This window comes from Durio zibethinus, chromosome 24 (assembly GCF_047325235.1).
Source record: "Durio zibethinus cultivar Kanyao isolate XHJ-2024 chromosome 24, ASM4732523v1, whole genome shotgun sequence".
Lineage (NCBI taxonomy): Eukaryota > Viridiplantae > Streptophyta > Magnoliopsida > Malvales > Malvaceae > Durio > Durio zibethinus.
The window spans coordinates 15,590,229-15,602,473 of record NC_143185.1 but is presented as its reverse complement, the minus strand read 5'-3'; the positions used below and the strand labels follow the sequence as shown (position 1 = coordinate 15,602,473).

Here is a 12,245-nt window from a genome sequence, read left to right as displayed (position 1 = left end):
ATGACTCAGGAGTGAGCTCCCATGGAAATATAGTGAGAGACTGAAGATTTTCCTTCGCTATTTACATCTCATATTTACAGAAAAATGCCTCAACCTACAAAATTCGCAATGAACCCAGGATTTCTTTTCCCAATCCCCTTTACCTTTTAACCTTGCAAACGCTTATACACAATAATACAAATAATTATCTTAATACCAACATATCAAATACTATGAAGCAAAAAAATAAAAAATAAAAAATAAAACCCTATTTTCCCTTTTCTTTTTCTCCATCTACCACATCATTTGACAGGTCCTGGAGAATAATTTTCTTTGATTATCTTTCCACTGTCTTTTCTATGGTTCTGACGACTTCCAAGACGGTGCCATCGCAAAAGAAACATCTTTGACAATTTAAAAGATGTCTAGTTATGCAACCATAGCAAGACCTATGGGAACATGGGGCAAACTGTGCATCTGCTTTACAAGCATAACAGAGGCAGCACATGCCATCGTCTGCATCAGTTTCTCCACGTTGAAGCCCCTCCATTTTCGGTTACACGGAATGGCTGAGGAGGAGGCCCAAGAAATTCTCTAGCTGACGAAGTTTATAAACATTAGCTTCGCCTCTAAAAGATGTAGCCAGCAAATTGAGGGTATAAAAAAATTTAAAGATTGTAAAGGTAGTGAATTTGACATGAAGCACAGAGAAAAATGATGAATTCTTGGAGATAATAAGGCTAACAGTACTAACCCAATTATACTCTAAAATGTACTGGAAACCATAATGCATGGTTTCAGGGCAATCCATGCTTGCAAACACACCTATTACATCATTCTGTTCCTGGAATTTTGACTCCGTACTAGCATCCAACAAGTTCACAATGATCCCTACTAGAGGGGCTAATATCATGCCTCTTTTTTATTTCTCTATAGATTGGCCATTCCGTCTAAGTGAACTGTTGATAAAATGCTACAGTGTAAGTAAAAAGAAAATAAACAAGTGTTTAATAATATCATGTTTTTTAATGAGAAGTCATACAGCTATATATTAGTTCAACTAATAACTAAACCAATTTGCAAGACCAGTCGGTTCAGAAACCTAAAAAAGGGAGATAAACTGAGATTTTGAAACTTTCAATGTATCTTCTGATATATGCAATATTTGTCCACTGAAACTTGAAATTTTCAATAAAAGAAAAATGAGTAGGGGCCTAACATAATTATGCAACTACAATGAGATACAAGATCCAAAATGCTAGTTCATAAAATGTCTTGCATGCAGCTGCATAAGAGGCAATGTAAAATATTGCCTCTCCTATACACAATGGATTAAAGCATCAATGTGCACAGTAATATAATATGGATATTAGACACTATAATCTAAAAAGAAAAAGACAGCCATATCAGTTAAATCAGCCAGCAGACCACTTAGAAGTCAAAAAACTCAGCATCTGCTGCAGAAGTTATATGGTTCAGAATAACGACAAACAACTCAGTCAGTCTTCGAAGGTTTGTGTCGGGCCCTGAGAGGAATGCTTGAGGGATCTCATGGGTACAGAACTCCAAAACCCTTGCAAGATTACATGATAGATCAAATATGACACAGCATTTCCTCTGCTGAAACTCCAATACCTGCAAAAACATGTCTATAAAATCAAATCATAGACCCAAAGGAAGATCCGCTCAGGTGGAAAGAAAAGGCCGTGGCTATCATCACATATGACAAAAAGTTCTAGCCATAAACTCAAATACAATACGTAAGGAGTCATTTTGTTACCAAAAAAATATGGGTGAAATACACAAACCCCCTATACAACATAAGAAAGGACACTAATCCCTTCTTGTTTGAAAAACAACTGCAACTTTACTTGATCAATTTTTTTTTTTAAAAGAGGGGTAAAGACAATTCCTATTCACATTCATTCTTTCAGGAGACCAAAAGCCCGAACTAAGCCAATGCCAATGCTAGGAAAAAATCCATTGCAGACTTAACACTGGTTTTCCAACTCTAAATTTTCAGTTAAGAGTGGGAAATTCTTGCTCCCAATGTCCATTTCAATAACAAGCCCAAAATATGAAAAGAGATATGGACAATAAATCACTCGTACAAGTTTCAACATACAATTTTAATTATTCCTGAGATGCAAGCAGATATTCTATACCACAAAAAAAGAGATGCAAGTCATCTACAATCCCTGGGTAGCAAATATAAGAGGCCATGTTTAAATTAAAAGATTCAAAATGGTAAGATAAATTTTAGCAAGTTACAATGCTAAACTGCTGATAACACTGGAAACCACCATACATGATTTTTTTGAAAACCCTAATGTTATTCGGCCATCTTTGAACCTACCAGAACTCATAGTAACCAACCTTTCTGCCAAAATTCATAAAATACCATTTCTCTGTTATTTCTCTTTTTCTATTTACATAAGCTTAATAAATATTCCAGATGATTCATCTAACATAAATTTCCTTGTGCACCCCAGTCATCGTTCCCTCAGACCTTTCACCTATCCAATTGCTCCTCACAATGTCATCATACATCCTCTGCACATTCAGCTATAACAATTGCACACAAATGCCTGTCATCCATAAAATACAAAGAAAATCCATCTAAGCCATGTTTTCATGTAGAACTAAACTAGCACCGATCGTATGTTAGATTTCTTTGAAAAATTAGAGGAAGAATAAAGCATGTTTATAAATTCAAATTTTGTCAACAAAAGTATTTCGATTTGAGAGACCATGACATAAAAGAGTCAGACAGCAAGAAAAAATGATGACATGAAATACAGTCTTTGACTTCCATTCATTTACCTTAACCCTTTCCCAGTATCAAAAGGTAGTAGCATTTACAAGGACAATTCAGTTGTCACAGTTTGGAACTATGGAGTGTCAACCTTTTTCTGAAACATGTGTGTTATCATATTGGTTTGTTTTTTTGAATTTCATCCTTGTTGTCTACTTTCAGAATGTTGTAAATTAAGGTAGATAATGGATATATAAGTTGAAAAGATGTGAGCCACTAAGTTAAGAACCAAGTTGGAGAGAAAAATAGTATAGATACGAGAAGCATAAGCGTAAAACCTCCAAAAAAGGTTACTTAAAGTAACATAACAGGAAGACATTTGCTTAAGTGTGAACATATTATACCTGGAATTTTTCTTGCATTTCTCGAATGGAAACTGAGAATTCAGTCATTTTCCAGCTGACAGTGTTAAATAGACGATTGAGGAAAGCTAAGAACAACTCTTCATCATTGATGCAAGCTTCACGCAGCAGTCTCTTTAAAATAAAGAGCCCCACATAGGGTGAAAGATAGAAACAGAAGTGATTTCAGGGGACAAAAAGATGATTAGTGATGGTTCACTATTCACCTGGAAAACAACTGATGATGATGATGATTCTCCATGCTTTGAAGAACCAAATCCAGAACCCTTGCATAGACGCAGAAGAATATTTGTAACCGGAATCCAAGATCGGTTGTCAAATGCTGACAATAATGCCTTTGGCATCCTCAGTTTGGCAGCTTCATTGTTTTCAAAGCTGCCAAATACTGTCTGAACTGCACCAGGACTGATATTGACTGGAGAAGAAGATCCCTTAAATGTGCATTTGATATCCTTGGATCGTTGAAGTGGGTAACTACAAATGTCACCTGATAAACAACCCAAAAACTTAGACAACAACTCAGACTGAACAAAGAAGAAAAATCCAAAAGTTACTTCTCTGAGCTTATGCTACATGTTAAATATATGTAAGGTTTCAGATATAACACGGTTATATGCCTTTCGGAATTCTGAAATTAGGAAGCTATTGAACAGAACAAGCCAAGTTCCTAACAACAACAAACAACAAACAGAATAGAAACTGAGTATTAAAGTTTTAAATGAAAATTATTCCACATCTTCTAAATGTTTAATCAACAATATTCATACAGGAAAAAGGAGTCGATAAGCAACATAAAAAAAAAACCTATCTAATGAATCCTACTTTGAGCATAATCATTTATGAGAAACAAGATACTTTTCCACTCAAGTGCACATACTAATTGAAAGTACACATCTAGAAAGAGAGAATAACCTCAGAAATAATAATAAGAGAGGTTTCAAGTCCATGTTATAAGATTAATGTCAATTACTGAAATGATGAAAATTAGCAGAAAGCAGATTGTTAACGAGCTTAATAGCTTATGCACCATAATTATTGTCTTTCCAGGGAATATTTTAACAGTCTTAAGAACATCAAATCAGTAAATACCAGCAGATCAGCCTAAAAGAAAGTTCAGAACATGCAGAACATATATATTACACTTTAGAGAGAGCAGTTCCATTGTGAAGTACATGGATACATGAAATAAGTGAAACAGTGGATTATTTAAAAGATCACACTTGTTCTTTAAGATATTTATGGCAGTTTTGTCTTCATATACAACCATTTTTGCTTTATAAAATGTGAAGTTTAGAGTATAAGCAATGATGCAATTTATACCAAAACAGTAAAATCCTACATAAGGCTGCTAGAAACAAACTCTAATGAGGGTAAACTGTAGATAACTAGAAGAACAAAATTCAAAACTCAAGACACAACATCAAATCAATAGGCAAAACATACAAATGACATGAGTCCTTGCTTGATAAATATTGCTGGTGGGACAAATGGAGGATCACTCTTACGCAAGACATGAAAGCAGTCAACCTGAAACAATAACCAGAGAAATTACTACTACTCTAGGAATAAAAATGGAAATTAGACATAAAATGCACCAAATAAGAACTTGGTAAGGCCCATATTCAAATAAAAACATAGCAAATGTCCTAGATAAGCAGATACTGAAACATATTTATAATGCACTATTAAATACACAGAAAACAGACTGGGAAAAACTCAAATTGTTCTTCAACATCTTGCCAGCAATCTTTTTTTAATAGGTAATATATCTTGCCAGCATATATGTTGATAGCATTCACCAGCATTAATTTCTGAAAAACCAAAACAAACAAAACTCTTGGGTTGAGTACCATTTTGTAGCTTCATCGTGTAGCTTGTCAATTACAAATGAAATTCAAAGTCTTCTTTGTTCAAATTCACTTATAGACTGCGATAACTTGATAGTGGTATATGTTTTGTAAGGATGTAAACATTGTGTTTTGTGTGTATAACAACCAATTTTAAAAATCAATGAAAGAACATTTTTTTTCCATGCAATATGCAACAAAGCATAATTGCAAGTCTTCCTACTTTCAGTGAAGCTAATTATAGTCTTATCTTGATTTGAATTGGAAACAAAGCATAACATATTTTAAGGAAGACTTGTTTTACCAGAGCTTCAACGTAAAACTCAGGGATGTAAATAAACACTGAACCCAATTTGCTAAGAATCAGTAGCAATTGCACAATCCACATGCATGTGGCATACATTCCTCTCTGCTTCCATCGAGAAAATAGAGAGACCCGATACCTGTACAGCAAGACAAAAGAACCAACTATGAGCATATACAGGAACTCAACTAAACTTCACCTGCTAGAAATTAGAACTTGAACTTTCATCCAAACAAATACAAGATGAATCATATCTTTTAGTTCTAATTTCTCAAAACAGTGATTAGTTGGATAATAGGTATACTGAGAAATATCCATTCAACAAGCAAGTGCATGCACACAAGCATGCATGCGTATAGGCATAAACTGCATCTTCCAATTCTAACTTCATAAACAGGGAGCAAATAAAGGCAACACTGCTTAGACAGATCACATGGATACAACATTCAATTGCCTTACATATGACCTAAATCTCCTTCATAGATGTTACATTGACAGTTAGACACCATAAGACACTAGAGAAGAAGGCATACAAAGAATCTCTACAAAGAGTACAAACTTAGCGAGTGAAAAAAAAAAAAGCTAGCATGTCTAATAGATGTTGATTCTCGCTAAAGCTTACAAAATACCCTGAAAGTTTACCACCTCCATTTTTATAAATTACCATAACTAGACATTACTAAATTTGACAGAAACAAATGGATAAAAAAGATCTGTAACTTAGAACACAAAAAGCATTTCCCAATGTCCACATAGTACTTTTGGTTCAAACATTAAAACAAACCTTATTTCTTTGTCAATGCATTGATGGGGAAACCAGATTAGCATGCAAGAAGTTTTTAAGAAAAAATGAAGTCAAAGTCCAAAGAATGGCTCAGGTTTGGTGAAGATAAATATACAAGCCTTGCAAGTAATGAAACCTAAATAAGTCCATCTGTAAAGAACATAGCATTTGAAGCATCCACTTGTTGATCAAAATAATATGAATTAAGAATTATAATCATACCACACAGTCATAATCATTATCATTGTAAATTTAATATCTGCAATAACTAAGGATAGAAAAGTCTCCTCAGATCTAAGAATCTGGCACTGCATAACAGAACATGAATACTTAATTTAACATCATAAAATGAAATGCAACATATCACTTGAACACTTAGGAACAAATCAAATGAAGAATAAGAGCACAAGAAAATTAAATGACTGAAAAGAAATGAGACCAAGAACAGAGAAATGATCCTTGGGATAACAAACTAATCATAGTCATCTTACCATGTGCAATGTCTGACACAATCAATAACTTCTTCATGATAGTCATTACGAGTCTCCTTCAAACGCTTTAATTTCTCACTGAAAGCTTGTTCTCGTATTTGTTTATCAGTTTCTTCCAGGAGGGATATCGACTGTGATTGTCAAGTCATGTAATATGATGCCTACAAAAGGAAAATTTTCAGAGTTTTTCACATCATTAAAAGAGGGAAGAAGGGGGGGGGGGGGGACACTACAATTTCAGAGGTGGAATACCAAATATAAAGCAATTTCTAGTTAAAGGAGACACAAATATTCAATTCCTCATGGTAAGGATCATTATAAACCAATTTCCTTTCTGTTAAAAAAAAAAATCAGAGCAAAATCATTCAAAATAGAAAACAAAACAAAACAAAAGAATCCTTTTCAACATAATCACCATGTTAAGATCAATAAGCATTTTGGGTCATTCAGGTGGACCTTGAAACTTAGTTACACATAAAATAAAAATACCAACAAACAACTAAGTTAAGCAGATTTAAACCTTTTTTACCACAAGACATGCAGAACATAGATTTATAACATGGTTAAAATTGACAACTTAGTCACACTTCCTCACAAGATTAAAACAATTACAATGTTAAGCCATATGCTGACATTGCTATCATGTCTCAGGCACACAAAGGCATAACCAAACACTGAACACTAAAGTTAGATAATATAGCCTGGGAACCACTGGACTTATAAAAAATACGAGTGACATGCATAAGTGAGAAAGATACCAATCATCTTGAAACTACAAAGCCAAACAATTGAAACCCCCAAATGGTTTTCTTCTCCTATTATAGGAATCACAAAACCATCCCTCCAGCTCTCTATTTTCTCTAACAAAAATGCCATCAACTCTGACATCTGTCCAAACATGCCAATGCAGATTGTACACCAAAAAGGTTCCCCATTGCATTGCAATATATAGAGTTCAACCACTGTCACAACAGATAATGAGAAGCATCTCTTTATGTTTAGATTAGCTTGCTATGGAGAACCATCTCTTAAGGCTTAGATTAGCTTGCTAGATGTTATTGACAAATTACACTTGTTGAGATTTGACTAAGACAATTTCATGTTTCAGCCAAACCCCAGAGATATTAGCTGAAACTTTTTTGTTGCATGATCCGCAACCTAATGTTATGTCCCCAAAGAAAAACCTATTGGTGATAGCCAACACTTAAGACATTTTAAGATTAATGAAACTTCATTGGCTCAGAACATCAATATATAAAAGTGAAGAAAACATCACTTCAACTTCTCGCCGACAATCATAGGTAATGTTCAAGATAAAAGGCCTCTATTTTTCAGTTTATCAGTTATATCATACAAGAAGGGTGGGATCTTTTATGATTTTGGCAAAAGTTAATCCCACTTTGCTGCACTCTTTAATAATGTCCATGTTTCAACAATTTTCTAATAGAATAATTTTCCAACCATTACCAAATTGTGTAAGCAAACAAAGTTGACACTCCTGAGTACGTGAACTTAAGCAGCTACAGTGTACCTCGTAAAGGCTAGAAATTTTCCTGTTTGATTTCTCACACTGTTACCATTTGTACCTTGACCTTGAGGCCTTGACACTACGTTATTTTAGTATTGTCATGGAAGCTAATGCATCTCCAATGAAATCAAGTCATAGTTCCAACCATTGTTTACAGATGCTAAAATGTGTGAACCTCAAATAGTAACAAGCTACAAAAGAATAAAAATAACAAACTTCATGCACCATTTTGATGAACTTCTGATCTAATGACCTCTCACCTGTTTAAAGTTTGGTGCAAGACCTATGTGATACAATAATAGCAAAGCATCCAGGAGTTCTTCCTCTCTTAGAGTGGTTGAAGACACATCACTGTCCCTAGATACAATCCTCAATTGCTGGACCGGACGATAACCAAACTCAGATTCCGACTGATCACTGGAGCTAGGTTTATCCACTATCTCATCATTAAAACTTCCTGTACTACATTCTGCAGCAACAAGTGCAGATCTTTCAGGAATAGCGCTGCACTGGTGATGGTAACTTTTAGTTGTGGTTGTGATTGGATATTTTAAGCACTTTGTGAACTCCATGTCATAGTATGAGCAACAACACGGTTTCTGTTTGGTTAAATGAGTTACTCTTGTTTCTTCATCATCCATACAGCCTTCCTGCCACCAAATAACTTCTGCTTCCTGATCATGCGCAGGATGAGATTTTGATAGGTGACTGAATGATCCTCCAAGCCTAGGAATGTCAGCTCGATGTGCATCATTCTTGAGTAACAAACCTACAGGGAAACTTTGGTAGCCACCTCTATGAAGAAAACCAATATCATGACCACTGGAATCACAGTTCTTCAACCACCCACAAATATTCCCCGTTCCAAAGCCTTCAGATAGAAAATGGAGAATAACGGTGTACAAAGAAACAAGAACAGAATTGCTTGAAATCCCGGGAGGTGGCTTATTGTGATCAGCTCCTCAATTCTTCAATAAAAGGTTCCGCAGAAATGTCCTGAACAAAGAACCAGGAAACAGGGGAGGTGATATTGGAGGTATGAACTGTATGACTAAGAGACAGAGGTCCCTATGCTTTTCCTCAATCTGGAAAAGGGAGAAAAAAAGATGATCAATAAATTAAGATAAAAGCATCTATGGATTTATAAATATTGATTCAACAGGATGACAAGATCTAAGCTGTTGCCCCCACAGAGCACTGCTGAATACCCCTTATAGGGGCAATTCAACACTAATATGGAGTCTTTACACACATAGAAATGCATTTTCAGTTTCATATGCAAGTACAACCAATGCACTCTTCCTATATTAATGCCCCTAATAACGTAAATGTTTTCATGACCCTCCCAATGAGTGAAAACATACATCATTACAATCATTCAAACTTAAGGTTACATCGTAAACATAACTTCACATTAAACTCAGTAAGTGTTTAAGCACAAGAGTCATCTTATATGCAAGAACACAGGAGGATAACCAAGGATACATGTTCGTTGGGGCAAGTATTGCACAAATGAGAAATTCATGGCAGATAAATGCAGTCAAAATATGTGGGAAGAACAATTCTGATATGGCATCTGAACTTCATTCAGTTCCAGAAAAGAAGGGAAGGTAAACAAATTGAAACCATATACAAAATATAACTAAAACTTAAACTATGCTGAAAGGAATACTTGAAAGTAAAAGTTATATTCTTTAGATAAGCAATGCAGTAATGAAAGTTACTAAACCTCAAAGCCATGCATGTATTTTACTGTGTAAATTATGATTCATACTAAACTTATTGTTTTAAACTATAGATACTTCACTTGACAATAATTTTACACTATCAATGCTACTAAGATTTGTCAAGTTTCCTTCACAATTTTTTCAAAAGCTGGGTCAAGGTAGCAAGAAAGCTGAAAAAAAAAGGAGGGGGAAAACGAAGCAATATTCATTAACATTCAGTTCTAAGTGACAGGAGCAAACCTTACTAACTGCGTCAGATAAAGCTGCAGTTGTCAATAACATGCTGCTTTCAGAAGACAAATCCTCACAAGAACCAGGCCACCAAACAGAAGGAATCATGCAATGAAGGTCCTGCCTGTTTGGACTCTTCCGTGATAGAAAACCTTCAAATAAGAAATCAAAATCTGATGACTTCAACCACAACACCATCAATTGTTCCCGTCTTAATAAATGGCACGCCAATGCAAGATAAGAATATGATCCTGAATATGGGCATTCTGTCAGAACCAATGATGCTGTCTTGCAACCACATGAAAGAGCATTTATAATAAGCTCAAACATAATATGTGATCCTTGGAATTCTAGAAGGACATCAAGTACTCTATCCAAAGTCAACCAATCATGTGGTGCCTGTACTCCAAATATCCCCATCAAGAAAAACAGAAGAGGACCCCACCCAATGTACTCAGCACTTCGACAATCTGCTTCAACTGCAGTGAAGAACTCTTCACATATCCCATGAGAAACAGGATAAAATAGTTTTTCAAGTGATACAAACCTCTTTAGTCTCCTCAATTTTTCAACTGAAGAATGCTCAGCTCGCTCCACAGATTGCATATCCAACAGCCTGGATAGGCAATCCAGCAATTGCTTTGCAAAAGAGCTAAAAGAAGGAGGTGCTTGAAGGGAAGGTAGCCATCAATTGGGTATTTAAAAGGGCGGGCACCAAAATTCAATTCACACCGTTCACCCTGAGAAAGAAAAACTGCAGGATAATATCCAAATCCAGGTCCCATTTTCCGAATGCCAGAAAATGCCAGACCAAGTGAAACACCATTCCTATAGAATGAAATCTCATGATGATCCAAGCCTATAGAGCACTCAATGACATCACCTGCCACCCATGACTGACCATATGGCTCCGCTTCCTTATTCCATTTTCTAACTCTTCTGCCATCAAATGCATATGAATCATCAGCATTGCCTACGCCCTTACGGTCAGTGAATGGACATGAAATGGTAGCCCATCCAAGCTATTGTATACCAGAAGTCTCCAAAATTACTTCATACATCCATTTCCCTTTCCAAACACAAGCATTAGCCTTGGCACGACTGAATACTGCTAAGCTCTCTAAAAGCAAAGGTGGCTTAATGATTCTAATTTCACCACAAATACTGAATACTTCAAGACCAACAACATCGGGTCCAGAGCCATTATCAACAATACAAACCCCTTCCCTCTTACTAACCAAAGCATCTGAACTTGAGTACAAGTAGTTCTTTATGATAGAACGAGCTAGACTGCTGTCAATGGGACCAGTCAATGGAGTAAGTGATTTATCGGGAAGACCAAATACATATTCAAGAGCTCGCTCCACAGATTGCTGACCAAAATCATCAGAATATGATATGAGGTGGGATTTGGAGAAATTTTCCTTCCCATCCTCACTATTCAATATCACAGCCAAGCCAGAAGAAAGCCCGCCAATACGGAGGCTATCTTCTGCCATTCCCAATAACAATAACCTCTATATGCCAAACTTAACTCAACATCGAAATCTTTGTCCAGTCTATATTCAATTATATTCCTTTAACACACGAAAATTTCATGAAGCTAATAAAAATTTCCCCACCCCCGCACCCTGAAACTGAAAATTTTGAAACTCAATTTCAAAATCAATGCACATATAACCAAAAAAAGAATCAAAGAATCATATTTTTCCATTAACAAAATTGAAACCGAAACTAAATTAAGGTCACATAATCTTAAATGTTATACCTAGTTCCACAAATTCTCATTTTCCTTTGGTCTTTTCCTCGAAATTAGAAGAGATTAACAACCCAGAGATAGAAATTCAATAAATAAATAAAATTAAATAAAGGAACTTACATGCGCCCGTTTTAAGTTGCCCTTAATTGAAATTGCAAAGGCGGCCGTGTCAAGCTAGGGTTTTTCATGCCATTCAGAGAGAGAAATAATACAACTTCAATTTAATTATTAGAGAGAGAGGTGAAAATCAACAGTGTGTGTTTTTTTCTTATTTTCCTTTTTCCAGTGAGGAAAAGAAGAAACGATGAAATGGAATGTGGACTTTCCTTTTTCCTTACAATGAAAAATTGTCTGCCCAAAGAGTTTGGAGGAAGTGAAACGATTTGAACCAGGGGCTGCTCCTATTGCGCCCTGCGGC

General features: G+C 35.5%; 1 pseudogene across 1 annotated transcript; it reads right to left on the bottom strand.

Annotated features, from left to right (window-relative positions):
* Positions 1-24: 24 nt before the first annotated feature.
* Positions 25-11,699, bottom strand: LOC111316926 (E3 ubiquitin-protein ligase RKP-like; annotated as a pseudogene). Its single transcript, XR_016333392.1, has 9 exons — positions 10,078-11,699; positions 8,371-9,195; positions 6,583-6,743; positions 5,308-5,446; positions 4,600-4,683; positions 3,363-3,643; positions 3,139-3,270; positions 805-1,614; positions 25-577 (listed from the first exon to the last, which is right to left on the bottom strand). The product of XR_016333392.1 is annotated as an E3 ubiquitin-protein ligase RKP-like (transcript).
* Between the last annotated feature and the right edge of the window lie 546 nt (positions 11,700-12,245).